Here is an 18737-nt window from a genome sequence, read left to right as displayed (position 1 = left end):
AAGGAGCTACAGTGGAGTGGAAGAAATGATACGTATAGACACCCATCAATCTCAGAAGGAGCAACATGTAGAAAGTGCTTCTTTCTGAGAAGGAGATGTAGAAAGGGGTGTGGGGATACAGAGGCAGACACACTGTGATCTGCTTGGGGAAGAAGCTTATCAGTAAGGAAAATATTTAATTGGAAAGTGACAGATGAGTAGGAAAAGAAACAAGGGTGGTCTTCTAGCAGCCAAAATGTGATCTTCAAGGCACGGTGGTGAGAAAACACAGGTGCGTATTAAGAGAAAGTGTGACATCCGGTTAATCTATAGAGTAGAAAACAAAATAAGAAGTGACAGGAGATAATACTAATAACAGTTGACACTTATTAAGAGCTGACTATGGTCTAGGCACCGTTTTAACGTAAAGCATAGATTAAAATATTTAACTCTCTAAAATATTTAATTCTCTCATATGAGGTAGCAACCATTTGCATTTTGCCCTGTATCAGTCAAGGTCCCCAAAAGAAAGGCACGCTAAATTTAGGACAATTCAAGGGGTGTCTATTTTAAAATGACTACTTACAATGTCGCGGGCAGAAATTAGGGGAACTACACAGCAGAAGGAGGGAGCCATGGGTAGCCATAATTGAACACTCAGTAAAGCAAGGCCTAAGAAACGAGGAAAGAGAAAGGTTGCCAGAATCTGGAGGATAGGAAGTCATATGGAGGTCACTTCAAGATAAGCGATGACCTTTAGCCAAGTGATATAGCCACCACGAAGGGTCCTTAAAAGGAGAGAACTAGGGGGCTAAATATCCTGACTGCACCTTCCTCCTTCCCTCGCATCTCCTTCCAGAACTCCCAACTGGCTGAACACAACCAGAAATCAAAGTGCACAGAGGCCCTGATGATGTGGTCCAAATTGATTGACCTCCAAGGGTAGGAAGCCTATGATAAGAATGGAAAGGTAGGTAGTTAGGTATCTTGCCATAGAAGGTCTGGAATTTCAGGTGAGAAGTATGGTATTCATTCAATGTGTAAAGAACAAGCATTGTAGAACTTCCATGGACTGGAGAAGAAAATGACCAGAAACAGGAAAACCAATAAAAAGACTCCTAATTGTCTGAATAAGAGGTAATGACCTGGAGGTTACTGGAGGAATGGAAAGCAGGGACCAATTCTAAAGTTCTTTTTTCAAGAGTAATATTAAAGATCAACTCCATTGGACATGTTAGGTAATGGGATATGATGGGGAATTGGGACGAGGCAAGGAAAGTGACAATGATGATATGAGAGTTTTCAACCTGGATACTGAGAAGAGAGTTCTTACAATTAAGGGAAAATATAATGCAATGAAGGCCTGGGTTTGGGGGTGTTATGGTCAAGGATCTTTCATTTGAGACCCACTTATGCTGACTTAAGTAGAAAAGGGAGAATTTCTTATAAAAATGTAGGATTATTGCTCAAAAATTAAGGGCAGGAGACGGAGTCAAGATGGCGTACTAGGAGGATGGAGAATTTGTGTCTCCTCACAACTAGGGCACCTACCAGGCACCAGTGGGGGACCACAGACACCCAAGGGAGAGGAACCCAAGGGGGAGAAGTGGAGGCGGGACGGGACTGGTGCCCCTGAGAGGTGGCTGAGGGAAGGAAGGAGTTCCTACATGCAGCAGGACCCACCCACGGTTAGGGGTCCAGCAGCAACAGGGGAGACTCTGGGGGAGATGGTAGGGGAGGGACACAAAGGAATGGAAGAGAATGTGGCCAGTGCTTTCCCTGTCCTCTTAGGCACCAGGGAGCCTGTTGGGCTCCCAGGCCTAATCCTCTGCCCTCGGAGCCTCCCTCCTGCCCTGCAAAGCCCAAATGCCGCCCCTACAACCCCACCCAGGGCCCTATCCCCAAACTCCGGAACTCCACACTCCAGACGCCCTCCTTTCAATGCGCTGCCTCTCCCTCTCTGCACAAGTCCTAAACAGAGGCCCCGCCCCACACTTGAACGTTGCCCCACCTAGGCCCCGTCCCCAAGGCGTTTTCTGGCTGTAGAGGTCCTGAGCCTAGGCCCTACCCCATGCTCAAATGTCACCCCACTGCCCACCCAGGTCCTGCTCCACACTAAATCCTGCCCCTGCCTAAGTTCCAAACCCCCTCCTGCCTAAACTCTGCCCCCATAGCCAGAGCATTTTTTTTTTTTTCAACATCTTTATTGGAGTATAATTGCTTTACAGTGGCATGTTAGTTTCTGCCTTATAACAAAGTGAATCAGTTATACATATACATATGTTCCCATAGCTCTTCCATCTTGCGTCTCCCTCCCTCCCACCCTCCCTATCCCACCCCTCTAGGTGGTCACAAAGCACCAGCTGATCTCCCTGTGCTATGCGGCTGCTTCCCACTAGCTATCTATTTTACGTTTGGTAGTGTATATATGTCCATGCCACTCTCTCACTTTGTCACAGCTTACCCTTCCCCCTCCCTGTAACCTCAAGTCCATTTTATTGTTGTTGTTCCCTCTTTTACATTAGCGTTCTGTTTTACCTTGATGATTCATTGTTGTTGATTTTTTTATATTTTTATTTTTCCTAATAAATCTTTTATTTTTCTAATTTTATTTTATACTTTGTGATTTCTCCTTTTGGGTTTTTCCCCACCCCATCTATTTCTTTTTTTTTTTTCTATTACTGTTGTGATTTCATTTTACGTTGTGACAGTTGTTTCAATTATAGTTTTATTTTTCCTAATATATTTTTTATCTTTCTAATTTTATTTTGTCTTTTATTCTTTAATATTGTACTGCTCCATTTTTTCTTTCATTCTTCCTTTTTTTTTTTTTTTAACTGTGCCACGAAGCTTGTAAGATCTTGGTTCCCAGTCCAGAGGTCGGGCCTGAGCTCCTATGGTGGGAGCTCCAAATCCAAACTGCTGGACTAACACAGAAGCTCAGACCCCAGGGAATATCAATTGGAGTGAGGCCTCCCTGAGGTCCTCATCTCAGCACCAAGACGCAGCTGTATCCAACTGCCTGCAAACTTCAGTGCTAGACATCTCAGGCCAAACAACCAGTAAGACAGGAATACAGCACCACCCATCTAAAAGAAATATATGAAACTACATAAAAATATGTTACAGATGAAGGAGCAAGGTAAAAACTTACAAGACCAAGTAAATGAAGAGGAACTAGGCAACCTACCTGAAAAAGAATTCAGAGTAATGATAGTAAACATGATCCAAAATCTCAGGCAAAAGATGGAGAAAATACAAGAAACATTTAACAAGGATCTAGAAGAACAAAAGAGCAAACAAACAGTCATGAACAACACAATTACTGAAATGAAAAATACTCTAGAAGGAATCAATAACAGAATAACTAAGGCAGAAGAACAGATAAGTGAGCTGGAAGATAAAATGGAAGAAATAACTTCCAGGGAGCAGAATAAAGAAAAAAGAATGAAAAGAATTGAGGACAGCCTCAGAGACCTCTGGTACAACATTAAATGCACCAACATTTGAATTATACGGGTCCCAGAAGAAGAAGAGAAACAGAAAGTGTCTGACAAAATATTTGAAGAGATTATAGTCGAAAACTTCCCTAATATGGGAAAGGAAATAGTCAATCTAGTCCAGGAAGAACAGAGAGTCCCATGCAGGATAAACCCAAAGAGAAACACCCCAAGACACATATTAATCAAACTATCAAAAATTAAACACAAAGAAAAAATATTAAAAGCAGCAAAGGAACAACAACAAATAACATACAAGGGAATCCACATAAGGTTAACAGCTGATTTTTCAGCAGAAACTCTGCAGGCCAGAAGGGAGTGGCAGGACATATTTAAAGTGATGAAAGGGAAAAACCTACAACCAAGATTACTCGACCCAGCAAGGATCTCATTCAGATTCGATGGAGAAAGTAAAACCTTTACAGATAAGCAAAGTTAAGAGAATTCAGCACCACCAAACTAGCTTTAAAACAAATACTAAAGGAACTTCTCTAGGCAGGAAACACAAGAGAAGGAAAAGACCAACAATAACAAACTCAAAACAATTAAGAAAATGGAAATAATAACATACATATCCATAACTACCTTAAATGTAACTGGATTAAATGCTATAACCAAAAGACACAGACTGGCTGAATGGATACAAAAACAACACCCATACATGTGCTGTCTACAAGAGACCCACTTCAGACCTAGAGACACATTCAAACGGAAAGTGAGGAGATGGAAAAAGATATTCCATGCAAATGGAAATCAAAGGAAAGCTAGAGTAGCAATTCTCATATCAGACAAAATAGACTTTAAAATAAAGTCTATTACAAGAGACAAAGAAGGACACTACATAATGATCAAGGGATCAATCCAAGAAGAAGATATAACAATTGTAAATATTTATGCACCAAACACAGGAGCACCTCAATACATAAGGCAAATGCTAACAGCCATAAAATGGGAAATCGACAGTAACACAATCCTAGCAGGGAACTTTAACATCCTACTTTCACCAATGGACAGATCATCCAAAATGAAAATAAATAAGGAAACACAAGTTTTAAATGACACATTAAACAAGATGGACTTAAGTGATATTTATAGGACATTCAATCCAAAAAAAACAGAATACACTTTCTTCACAAGTGCTCATGGAACATTCTCCAAGATAGATCATATCTTGGGTCACAACTCAAGCTTTGGTAAATTTAAGAAAATTGAAATCATACCAAGTATCTTTTCTGACCACAACGCTATGAGACTAGATATCAATTACAGGAAAAAAAAAAACTGTAAAAAATACAAACACATGGAGGCTAAACAATATGCTACAAAATAACCAAGAGATCACTGAAGAAACCAACAAGGAAATAAAAAAATACCTAGAAACAAATGACAATTAAAACACAACCACCCAAAACCTATGGGATGCAGCAAAAGCAGTTCTAAGAGGAAAGATTATAGAAATATAATCCTACCTCAAGAAACAAGAAACATCTCAAATAAACAACCTAACCTTACACCTAAAGAAATTTGAGAAAGAAGAACAAAAAAACCTAAAGTTAGCAGAAGGAAAGAAAGCATAAAGATCAGATCAGAAATAAATGAAAAAGAAATGAAGGAAACAATAGCAAAGATCAATAAAACTAAATGCTGCTTCTTTGAGAAGATAAACAAAATCAATAAACCATCAGCCAGACTCATCAAGAAATAAAGGGAGAAGACTCAAATCAGCAGAATTAGAAATGAAAAAGAAGTAACAACTGAAACAGCAGAAATACAAAGGATCATGAGGGATTACTACAAGGAACTAGATGCTAACAAAATGGACAACCTGGAAGAAATGGACAAATTCTTAGAAAAGCACAACCTTCTGAGACTCAACCAGGAAGAAATAGAAAATATAAACAGACCAATCACAAGCACTGAAATTGAGACTGTGATTAAAAATCTTCCAACAAACAAAAGCCCAGGACCAGATGGCTTCACAGGTGAATTCTATCAAACATTTAGAGACGAGCTAACACCTATCCTTCTCAAACTGTTCCAAAATATAGCAGAGGGAGGAACACTCCCAAACTCATTCTACAAGGCCACCATCACTCTGATGCCAAAAGCAGACAAACATGTTGCAAAAAAAGAAAACTACTGACCAATATCACAGATGAACATAGATGCAAAAATACTGAACAAAATACTAGCAAACAGAATCCAACAGCACATTAAAAGCATCATACACCATGATCAAGCGGGGTTTATCCCAGGAATGCAAGGATTCTTCAATATATGCAAATCCATCAATGTGACACACCATATTAACAAACTGAAGAATAAAAACCATATGATCATCTCAATAGATGCAGAAAAAGCTTTTGACAAAACTCAACACCCATTTATGATAAAATACTCTTCAGAAAGTGAGCATAGAGGGAACCTACCTCAACATAATAAAGGCCATATATGACAAACCCACAGTCAACATTGTTCTCAATGGTGAAAAACTGAAAGCATTTCCTCTAAGATCAGGAACAAGACAACGATGTTCACTCTCACCACTATTATTCAACATAGTTTTGGAAGTCCTAGCCACGGCAATCAGAGAAGAAAAAGAAATAAAAGGAATACAAATTGGAAAATAAGAAGTAAAACTGTCACTGTTTGCAGATGACATACTATACATAGAGAATCCTACAAATGCCACCAGAAAACTACTAGAGCTAATCAATGAATTTGGTAAAGTAGCAAGATACAAAATTAATGCACAGAAATCTCTTGCATTCCTATACACTAATGATGAAAAATCTGAAAGAGAAATTAAGGAAACACTCTCATTTACCATTGCAACAAAAAGAATAAAATACCTAGGAATAAACCTTCCTAAGGAGACAAAAGACCTGTATGCAGAAAACTATATGACACTGGTGAAAGAAATTAAAGATGATACAAACAGATGGAGAAATATACAATGTTCTTGGATTGGAAGAATCAATATTGTGAAAATGACTATACTACCCAAAGCAATCTACAGATTCAAGGCAATCCTTATCAAACTACCACTGGTATTTTTCACAGAACTAGAACAAAAAATTTCACAATTTGTATGGAAAGACAAAAGACCCCGAATAGCCAAAGCAATCTTGAGAAAGAAAAATGGACCTGGAGGAATCAGGCTCCCGGACTTCAGACTATACTACAAACCTACAGTAATCAAGACAGTATGGTACTGGCACAAAAACAGGAATATAGATCAACTGAACAAGATAGAAAGCCCAGAGATAAACCCACACACATATGGTCACCTTATCTTTGATAAAGGAGGCAAGAATATACGATGGAGAAAGACAGCCTCTTCAATAAGTGGTGCTGGGAAAACTGGACAGCTACATGTAAAAGAATGAAATTAGAACACTTCCTAAAACCATACACAAAAATAAACTCAAAATAGATTAGAGACCTAAATGTAAGACTAGACACTGTAAAACTCTTAGAGGAAAACATAGACAGAACACTCTATGACATAAATCACCACAAGATCTTTTTTGACCCACCTCCTAGAGAAATGGAAATTAAAACAAAAATAAACAAATGGGACCTAATGAAACTTAAAAGGTTTTGCACAGCACAGGAAACCATAAACAAGATGAAAAGACAACCCGCAGCACAGGATAAAATATTTGCAAATGAAGCAACTGACAAAGGATTAATCTCCAAAATATACAAGCAGCTCATGCAGCTCAATATTAAAAAAACAAACAACCCCATCAAAAAATGGGAAGAAGACCTAAATAGACATTTCTCCAAAGAAGAAATACAGACTGCCAACAAACACACGAAAGGATGCTCAACATCACTAATCATTAGGGAAATGAAAATCCAAACTACAATGAGGTGTCATCTCACACTGGTCAGAATGGCCATCATCAAAAAATCTACAAATAAGTGCTGGAGAGCGTGTGGAGAAAAGGGAACCCTCTTGCACTGTTGGTGGGAATGTAAATTGATACAGCCACTATGGAGAACAGTATGGAGGTTCCTTAAAAAACTAAAAATAGACCTACCATATGACCCAGCAATCCCACTACTGGGTATAGACCCTGAGAAAACCATAATTCAAAAAGAGTTACGTACCACAGTGTTCATCGCAGCACTATTTACAATAGCCAGGACATGGAATCAACCTAAGTGTCCATTGACAGATGAATGGATAAAGAAGATATGGCACATATATACAATAGAATATTACTCAGCCATAAAAGGGAACAAAATTGAGTTATTTGTAGTGAGGTGAATGGACCTAGTGTCTGTCATACAGAGTGAAGTAAGTCAGAAGGAGAAAAATAAATATCTTTTGCTAACATGTATATATGGAATCTCAAAAAAAAAAAGGTTTTGATGAACCTTGGGGCAGGACAGGAATAAGGACACAGACATATAGAATGGACTTGAGGACACGGGGAGGGGGAAGAGTAAGCTGGGACAAAGTGAGAGAGTGGCATTGACATATATGAACTACCAAATGTAAAATAGATAGCTAGTGGGAAGCACTGCATGGAACAGGGAGATCAGCTTGGTGCTCTGTGACCACTTAGAGGGGTGGGATAAGGAGGTTGGGAGCGAGACGCACCAGGGAGGGGATATGGGGATGTACGTATGCATATAGGTCATTCACCTTGTTGTACAGCAGGATCTAACACAACACTGTGAAGCAATTGTACTCCAGTAAAGTTGTTTAGAAAAAAATAAAGGCAGAAATTATAGCTGAACCTCAGAAGGGACTGGAATCAGGAATGGGTAATACATCAGACACCATGTTGCTCCTTGGTGGTGCTGGGTCATCCCAAGTCTGCACAATACACATCCCTGCCTCACTTTGTTCCATTTGTGTCTCTTTTCACAAATCAGATTTCTCTGCATCTCCAGGCCCATGATTGAAAATGGCAGCTTCAGTTCTGAGTTTATATCACTTCCCAGTTCAGCCAGAGCAGTCTGGTGCCTGCCATCATTCCATATCCTTGAAATACTGGCTCCAACTAGCTATGGCCAAGGGTGCAGGATCATGTAGTTCAAGCCCACCCTGGACTTGAGGAAGTTCTCAGAGGAGGTCCATGTGCTGGGCGGAAATGCCTGAGAGGTGAGGGAAAGATGAGCTCACTGCTGATCATTTCCAGGGGAAGATGCATGCAGAATGTCTTCATTGGTATAGCTAACAAGCTATAATTATCTCAATCCAAATGAGAGAGCGAGTTGGAGGATAATCAGGGCTACTGAAATAGAGGTGACAATTGAAGGCAAATTTTTAAAGAGGAGATAGAGAGAAAAGGGCCAAAAAAATGAACCCTGGAGAATGTTTTAGTTTCCAGAACAAAATGAAGGATATCAGTGAAGGATACTAGTAAAGTATACAGAAGAGAGTCTGCAGGAGCGTAGAAAAAAAGACAGAGAATGGAGAATCTTGGCCTCAGGAAGGAAAGCAGAGCTGCTGACCCACAAGGCCACCTGCTCTGGAAACTGTGAGCTTCTGGAGGGCAGGGGCTGAATCTGTCTCTCTAGGAGGGGGCACAATACCTAGTGAGGAGCTAAATAAATATCTGTTGATTTGAACAAAGATGGCAAAGAAAGAGAATAGCTATAAGATTTAGCAAGAATGAGGTCTTCAGTGACTTGTAAGAAAGCAATTACGTTAGAACATAAAGGCAAAATCAGGATGAAAGGAAGGGGTGGGGACAGCCTAATCATTTAGAAATGTTGATGCTAGAAGAGTGAAATGACTTGAAAAGGAAGCAGAGTTAAAGGAATGATTGATTACTATTATTATTATTTCTTTTGTGTTTTATCTTTCGTGATAGAAGAGATTTGTACATATTTGGGAAAAAAGATAGTCAAGATAGGTGCATTGAACATATATTCAAGACATGAGCAATTAATGGAACAGTCTTAAAGAAGGTGGGAGAAGGTGAGAGAGACTTCAGAAATCAGACAGGACTCTTCTCAGAGATCAAAGAGAAGAAAAGGGGCCTAAAGATACAAGGAAAATTTGAGATAGAGAAGCGCAACGTTGGGGAAGTTTCCCCATGTACCTTCAATTTCCCGTTGAAGCAGGAATCCTCTTGTTGGTTTGCCTGGGGCAGGGTTGGAGGCTGGAGATGTTGGAGATTTAGAACTGTAACCAAGCAAACAGTATTACCCAGCAATAAGAGGCCAGTTAAAGCTAGTGTGACGCCATTTGTTAAGGCCTCAGTTCATACAATGCCAAGGTATTCAGTGAAATTCAGCGGTTTGGGAGCTGAAGCAAAGTCCAGTGGTGATTCCTGGGAATAGAGGCCAACAGATTCCAAGGTGGTAGCAAAATGCCTGTTGAAAGAGCTTAGCCGAGAGTCAGAGTGGTGGATAAACCTGATGGATGGAGAGCCTGAGGCACTGGTGATCCGAGTGAGGGAGAAGCACAGACAGGGAAAAAATGGGAAGCTGTCTCAGAGGAGAAAGTGTTTGCTCTCAAACTCGAGAGTACTAAGCCATGGTAAAGGTCAGGACACCAACACGCCAAGGAATGGCTCCAGCTCTTAAAAAACAGCTGAAAACACAAAGGAATTAAGAAACATCTTGTAAGCTCCTGTTTACCGCCATGGAGAGACCCACACTTCCCGAAGGGCTGTCGCCACAGAGGCTTCTAATCTCCATGGCTGTTGGTTCCCCCAAATCCCAATGTTAGGAAAGTAGGCATTAAAGTTCACCTTAGCATGTGATGAAAAGTGAAAGGGAAATAATAAACAAATCATATATACAGTGTGATTACAACTATGGGGAAATACTTTATAGAAAGAAAGGAGAAAGGAATGGGAAATTGGGAAAAGTAATCAAAAATGAATGCTTTTGATCCTGGGGGAAAGGCAACTATGGATGATTTGTTAGTTTCCGTTCTTTTCTTTTTCTTTCTTTTTTTCCCATCATTTTCATTTCTGTGGGAGAAGCATTGTTGTTCCAAGGAAAGCTCGAAAAGTTTTGGAGTCAGGAGCACAATTACAGTCACTCACAGTTATGGACCACCCACCAAGCATGAGGCATTGTGCTTGGTTCTTTACATATATTACTTTGAATCCTTACAACAATCCTTGTAGTTACCATTACCCTGTTTCAGATGTGAAAAGTGAAATTTGAAAATGATAAGGAACATTGCCAAGTCCAAGACCCATCTGTATTCTGTCTGCTTTAACTTGCAGCAACTTCAATTCTACTCTGACTCTTTCTTATTATATGTCTGACTTTAGGCAAAATATTTAACCTCTTTGAGGCTCAGTTGCTTCAACTGTAATCATTAAACACACACACACACACACACACACACACACACCACATACACACACATACAGGAAAATGAATTTACCACCAGCTCAAAATCTGTATCAGAGCTACCAAAGTAAAGGGGATTAAATCAGCTCATGGGAGTGGACTGCAAGGAAATGGGCTTTCCAGGGCACTAGAAAATGAGAGGCCTTGTTCTATGGACCTAGTTATGCTGCTTGGCTGAAGAACCAAGAGAGTCCAATGTTTGTAAACATTCTCTTTACTAGAAATACAAAGGTTGTTAGTTTAGGTTTTTCTAGGATGATGTTGTAAGCCCCAATATAAAAGGGCAGCAGTGGAGCAAGAATTGAACTGTTTTTCCAACTCCGGCGGGCCCTTACTTACGCAGAGAGTGTCACTGGCAGTTGAGCCGCCCATGGGAACTTCAGGGCAGAGGGAGAGCTCATCTAGGTGAGCTGTACCTGCTCTGGTGTTCAGCCCAGTTCTGTACCCAGGGTGAATAAGTCAGGCCTGACCGGGGAGGTGTGTGCAACAGCGGGGCTAGGGAGATGTCCTCCCACTAATCTGCAACTCACCTGAAATATTACAAATACCTATTTCAAAGAGTTGTTCAGATTAAAAAGAATATCTTTAAAGTACTTGATACAAAGCCCTGCAGAAAATATGACCTCATTAAATGGTAGCTTTTATTGCTGTTTTCCAAAAGTTTTATATTGAGCTTATATTAGCTTCTACGGGTAAGAAAATGAATATTTAAATGTGCTTACGTTTCAGCTGCAGTTATTGGTTACAGATTAGAACTGCGATTAGTTGTTACATTGAGGGAAAGGCACCTTTTACATTATACATTTTTGTTTGGCTACACGTGGAGCACATAGGAATTGTTCTGGTTTTTGGTGGTTTTTTTCCAAAATAAGTTTTTTCTTGAAAACCTCATTATCAAGAGCCTCTTTCTGAGGCTAAGGTACCTCTTGGGCGTTCCTTTCCATGAGCTATTCCAGAGAAATCTGGTTAAAATAAAATGTGGGCAACAGAATTAGAAGCCCAAACATCAATCACAATAGCAGGTAAAAGTGTTGCCAAGACACAACAGCTGAGAGGTGGAGGCAATTCGAATGTCCATCAACGGATGAATGGATAAACGAAATGGGGTATATGTATATAATGGAATATTATTCACCCTTAAAAAGGAAGGAAATTCTGTCACATGCTACAATGTGGATGAACTTTGAGGACCTTATGCTAAGTGAAATGAGCCAGTCACAAAAAGACAAACACCATATGAATCCACTTACATGAGGTATCTAAAGTAGTCAAGTTCATAGAAACAGAGAATAGACTGGTGGTTACCAGGGGCTGGTGGCAGAGGCAGGTGAGGGAAGGGGACGGTTGTTTAATGGGTATAAAGTTCCAGTTTTGCAACATGTGTTAGTTAGGGTTCTCCAAAGAGAGAGAGAGATTTATTAGGAAGAACTGGCTCATGCAATTATGCAAGTTGAAAAGTCCCATGATCTGCCTTCAGCAAGCTGGAGATCCAGGAATGCCCGAGCTGTAATACCAATCCAAGGGTAGTAGAAGAAAACCAATGTCCCAGCTTAGTATGCAGGCAAGAAGGAGGCAAATCTCCTTTCTCCGCTCTTTGTTCTATCCAGGCCCTGAACAGATGATACCCATCCACATTGGAGAGGGCAATTTACTGAGTCCACCAATTCAGATGAATCTCATGAGAAATGCCCTCACAGACACGCCCAGGAATAGCGTTTAATCTCTGCACTCCATGGCCCAGTGACATTGATACATAAAATTAATCATCACACGAGATGAAAAGTTCAGGAGATCTGTTTCACAACGATGTGAATATACTTAACACTAGTGAACTCTAAACTTAAAAATAGTTAAGATAGTAAAAACAAAAAGTTAATGGATACAATTACCAATAGAATCAAGTCAAAAGATCTTTAAAAAAAGAAATTCCCTTGAATGTGTATAAAAGTAAATTTGAACCATTCAAAAAAAAAAAACCAAAACAAAAAAAGTAATACCAAAGGAATGAAACCACCAAAGGGCAGAAGATGTTACTGAAGGCAAAAGGAGGGGTGTGGGGTAAGGCCTGTCCAAGCAGGCAAGTCCTGCCAACATCACCCAGGTGACAGTAGAAGGAGGATGTGTGGGATCAGGCTGCCTGCCAACCCTGTATGAGAATTCAGGCCTTTTCCAGATCAGTCAGCAGAGCAAATGCCTTCTTTTCCTGCCCTGACTCCCTGAGTTCCAGCTGCCTGTTTGGTATCTGCAGGGGGCCCACCTGCATCTCCTCAAGCAAACACATCCAGAGCCCCACTAGAACGTCAGCGCACAAAAATCCCCATTTGCCTAAGCCAGATGAGTCTTGGTCCTGCTTTGTGCATCACTAATATACCACCTGCTGCCTCAGACACTTGAGTCCAGGACAGCTCTCCCCACACTCTGAGAATCCAAGTCATGAGCCTTGACCAGGAAAATAATTAACTATGCCAGTGGAAAATTTTCATAGAAAGATTAAAGTAAGAAATTCCATTAGCCAGAATCCTTCTGACTGCAAATAACAGAAAAGTCTGACTCAAGCTAGTTAAAAGATAAGGAAATGTATGATTACATAATAAGAAGTCAAAGTTAAGTCAATAAATAGGATAGGCTCCAGGTGTAGTTAATCAGAAACTCAACATTGTCGTCAAAGACCTAGATTGCTTCAATTTCTACTCCGCCATCTAGGTATTAGTTTCCTACTCAGGCTGGTGGCAAGATGTCTCTACAGTTCTAGCTGTCGTATTCAGAGAGAATATGCCTAGAGGAATAAGAGCAGCTGCCTCTTCCTCTATTCTCTTTCTTAGAGCTGGAAAGCTTTCCCTGTAAGCCCTTAGCATACTTCCCCTCTCATCCCATTGGCCAGAAAATGGGGCCACATGTCCATTGCTAAATTATTCACTACAGGAAGAATATTTTTACTACATGTGTCTGAGTTTAATTATTTCAAGAGATCATGGTGTCCACTATACAATGTAAATAAGGCCATCAAATAAACACAGCTATTATATCAAATGCTTGCCCCAGAACCTTTCAGAGCACGGCTACGATGTTCCCTCTGACCCACTGTCACCCCGACTCTCCATCTCAACTCATTTCCAATACTCCAAGTCCTCAGCATTGAAGTCACTCATCTGGGAGAGATAGGGGGAAAAGATGTCGTGGTTGGCAAATATAATTGGGAAATGTAGACTCCGTATCTCAGAGATTCATGGTTATCAGTTCATCAGTTAAAAGTTCTGTAGTCTTGCAGATTGCTTAATCTATAATTTCCCAAATTTATCTATGCATTTTTACCAGGTGATTTAAAATTACCATTCTGTGGAATCAATGCTTCTCAAACTTGAAGAAATTTGAGTTAAGACATGGTCTTTCTTAGAAACAGGAAATATTTGATCCTTGATCCCTAAAGTCTCATCTTAAACAGCAGCTCTTGCTGGAAGCCCAGCACCCACCCAGCTGAGGGAGGACTAAAGCACTGATCTCACTGTCTTGCAATTGCCTGTTCTTGGACTTCTGTCCCTCACTATCTGAGCTCTTTGAGGTCAGGAATGGTGTCTTGTTCATGGCTATATATGCAACACCCAGCATGGTGGCCAGCATAGCAAAGGGACTGGATGTTTCTTGGAAAAATCCAATGGCCCACCTATGGTTTTACCCAAAGGTAAGGATATAAACTAGGATGAGGCCAATATAAACAAATACTGATCTCAGCCTTTCTAATCCACTCTTCTCTGTGTAATCACTCCAAGATTGCTGAGGAGCTAACTTTTTCCAGAAACTCCAGTCAGCACAAAGGAAGCCTTTGTTCATGGACTGCACCTCTGCACCCAGAGTCCTCTGGAGGGAGTCTCAGCCCTTCCAGGCCTGTCACCCCTGTCGGAGGACGCAGGAGGAGACTGTGCTCTGCCTCCCAATTGGGCCTTTGGGGCTGCCTCATGACCCTCACACCACTTCCATAAATAGAAGATGATAATCTTCTGGGAAGATGTCATCAAGTCTGTAAAAGTGCCTAGAACATGTTGGAAGAGTGGTCTTTCCTAAGTACAAAGTAAGATTATAGTTAGCAAAAAAAAAAGAAGTAGGCCTCCAGCTGGCATGGTCCAAATGCAACAGATGTGCGGGCCTCAGGGTAGGGCTGAGTAAGGGGAAATAGAAAGGTGAGTTGCTTCCCTTCTCTAGCGGTACAGATAATGCTGACCCTGTGGGAGCTAGATGGTGAGCTGTTGACATGAACATCCTTGTGAACATATTAATCCGAGATTATCGCCCACTTCTCTTCCTCCTTCCAAACAGAAATGAGTTTGGGTTCAGGCATCCACCTTCTTTCAAACAGCCGTGATTTTCAGGGGGAGCTAATGGCAATCCCAGCTCCAGATGGTGACTCTGGTTTGTCTATAAGCCAACTGTGGTGGACCTATTCCATCAGGCAAGGCTTTATTTAGGAATGGGCATGTGACCCAATTATGACCAATTAAGTGTAAGGGTGAAATCTGCTAGGAAGCTTCTGGGAAAGTTTCCTTGTTCTAAAAAAAAGAAAGGAAAAAACCCAAACAAACAGGAAATTCATTCTTCCTCTGGTTATTACTGGCACAAGGGTGATGGCTGGGACTGCAGCAGCCGTTTTATCACCAGTCTGAGGATAAAGCCAACACCAAGGTGGCAGAATGGAGAGAAGGAAACATCTTAGGTCTTTGATGAGCAGCCTGGGGTCATACTATAACTGCAGCCCATGCCAGCCTTCTTACTGTGTGAGCAAACATTTTATCATTGTTTCACTTTGGTTTTATATGTACTATGGCCAAAAGCTTCCTGACTAAGTTAAATATACAGGGCCCCAAGGCCAGGTCTTGTGCATTCTATGTCCAATCGATTTGGCTTTTCTCCCCAGAGTTGGGTAGTGGACACCACCAACCAGTGTGAACTGAGACTATGGCTCTAGAAGAAGCTGGTTGGGATTTTTATGTCACGGGTGAAACCCTCAGACCTATGTAGGCCTGGTTCCCAAGGTCCACCCAGTGCAAAGTGCAAAGTGGTCTCTCCTCCTGCCCAAGAGGAGAGTGGGATAAAAAGCTCATTTACCCCTGCTCCCTGTGAGAAAAGATGAAGTTTCTGCCCAAATATGTGAAAACAGCTCTATCCTTCTCAGCTGAGTTGGGGGAGGGATGTGGTCAGAAGACCTTAAGCCAACGAGCTAGACCAGAGCAGAGTCTAGAGATTGGGCAAGTATGGTGGACTTAGTTTAGATGATATTACTTTGGTTTGTTCCCAGGGCAGATAATATATCGTGCAAAATATATAAACTAGGTAAGGTTGAAGGTGGCTGGACATGGCTCTCCACTGACTCTCTTATTTCTTACAGACTCTTGACTGAAATTCGAGGTCTTGGCAATTAACCAAGAATGAGATGCCTGCCTGATCAGAGCTGTGCAGAACTGCGAGTACAATGCCAGTATATCCCCAGTCATGGAAGCTCACAGAAATTACATGCATTCTTGATAATTCAATAGTTCTGTCACTCAGGAAGCTGTACCCTCTGTCCTCATATCCAAGTTCTGGGCTTTAGCATTCTCACATGCTAGCCCTGGGCAATGTTTCCTTCTCCTGTGCCTCCCTTGCAAGGAAGTTTTCCATGAGTATCTACTCAGGGGTTTGTGTGGGCCTCACTCCAGCACTCCCCAGCCATGTGAACAGGCAGGCACCTCATCTTACTAAGTTCTAATGTCTCCATTTCAGTTTCCTCACTAAAAGGCAAATTCCCAATGGCAGCGTTTTTCTTTTGCTCTGTTTTATTCACTGATCTATCCTAGGTTCCTAAAAACATGCCCAACACATAGTAGTCACTTAATAAATAGTGATGAATGAAATCATCTCTAAGGTGGGGAAAAAAGTAGTATCTACCTCATAGGATTATTCAAATGCTAAAGGAGATAGTGTGTAAAACTTTGGCACAGTGCCTGGCACATAGTAATTGCTAAATAAATGGCAGGTATTATTACTGTTGTTATTATTATTATAACTAGTAGTAGTAGTAGTAGTCTAGCCTTTGTCTTTGCCCTACTGAACAGATAGATGACTTGTTCAACCTGAGCTGATAACTGGTAATTCAAGATCTGTTAAAAAAAAAAAAAAGAATTTATTGAGTGACTACAATGTGTCCACATGGAGGCACAGGTAGGAGTAGGGCTTAAGAATTCATTCTCGCAGGTCAGAGCTGCTATTCCTCCTCTTCCACATCTCCTTATCTAAGCCAGTGCTCTGCTCTTTACCCACAAATTTCCCTCTCACCCGTCTGATTCCTCTCTGGCTCTTACCCACAACATCCTAGTTGTCACCAAGTTTCCAATCTCCCTGAGTAATGTCTCTTACACCTGCTTCTCCTCTCCACTCTCCCTAAGTTCAGATGCTTTTCACCTCCCACCTGGGTTGGAGCAGCTGCTGATCTTCTGCCCTCATTCTCCCACTGGCCCATTCCCATCTCTATACTCCTGTCAGATTCCTCTTCCCCTCAGTCTCCTCCTACCAAACCTCATGCTCTCCCAATTACCTGCAAAATCATGTCCAAATCATTAGCGATGCTATTAGCAAGGATTTCAACTTGGCTCTAAACTATTCTTCTAGCCTCTTCCACCACTACATCCTCTTCCTTACCGTACCCTGTGGCCACTATTCCTGACCTACCCAGGCAGAGTCACGCCTCTGTCCATTCATTCAAAGGGATCTTATTGTCTGACACATGCTTTTCCCTCACCTCCAGCTATGCTTGTGGTTCTCAACTGGGGGCAATTTTGCCACCAAGGGGACATCTGGCAACATCCGGAGACAGTTTTGGTTGTCACAACTGGGATAGAGCATGCTACTGTGCTCTACCAGGCCTCCATACTGTGTGGAGGCCAGGGATGCTGCTAAAATGCAAAGGACGGTCCCCTCACAACAAAAAATTACCTGGCCCCTAAAGTCAATAGTGTCGAGGTTTAGAAATCCCAAACGCTAATCACGCTTCAAGACCTACCTGAACGCCATGTAGCTTCTCTGTGAGGGTCTAAAACAGGAGCCTAGACTTCCCCCCCTCTAACTTCATTCTATCTTCGGTGGGCCCATGAGTCTTCTCCTGACTTTCCAGAACCATGGGCCCATTCACTGGCTTTCAGAATTTCCCTTCTAACCTAGAGGAAATATCCCAAATTGACATCGGATCACAGCCAGGTAAGACAGTCTCTGATTGCCATGGGTCAAAATTCATTGTAACTCCACTTTCACTCCCCAAACCCTTGATTTCCGTTTACTTGGTCCTACTTCACGCTAGTGGTTAACAACTTTGTCTCCACACAAGGGAGGGACTGTCTGTCCCTCGCGCCATGTACTAAGCACAATATCCTACCAAAGCGGGGGGTTTGATGGGTGTTTAGTGAATGTTGTGTCGTTGAACACATCTTGACTGTATGGTCTGATCCTAGCTTTTGCAAAAATGGTTCTGGCTTAGTAGCCTTTGTTTATATCTTTTCTTTGTCTAAATCAACCTGTCAGTTATACCCTCCAGGATATACCATGGGGAAGAATGAATCATTTCTTGGGCACTATTTTTTATTTTAAATAAGAGAATGTAGGACAGTCCGGGCAATCTCACTCCTATTTCAGGTAAGTCCTATTTCAGAGTTAACACATCCATTTCCTTGGCTCGCGACCTTTGCAGGACCAGATGGACAGGATACCTTTGTGAGAAACCCCCAAATTTCAAAGAGCGGAGTGTTCTATAAGAGCCACTTACGTTTTTTTTTTTTGCTTTAATTTTTTATTTTGTATACAATTTTTAAAAGTTACTTTCTATTTACAGTTATTAAAAAATATTGGCTATATTCCCTGTGTTGTCCTTCAGCTTATCTTACACTCAATATTTTGTGCCTC

The sequence above is a fragment of the Globicephala melas genome, chromosome 8, assembly GCF_963455315.2.
Source record: "Globicephala melas chromosome 8, mGloMel1.2, whole genome shotgun sequence".
Classification (NCBI taxonomy): Eukaryota; Metazoa; Chordata; class Mammalia; order Artiodactyla; family Delphinidae; genus Globicephala; species Globicephala melas.
This window is presented reverse-complemented; position numbering follows the sequence as displayed.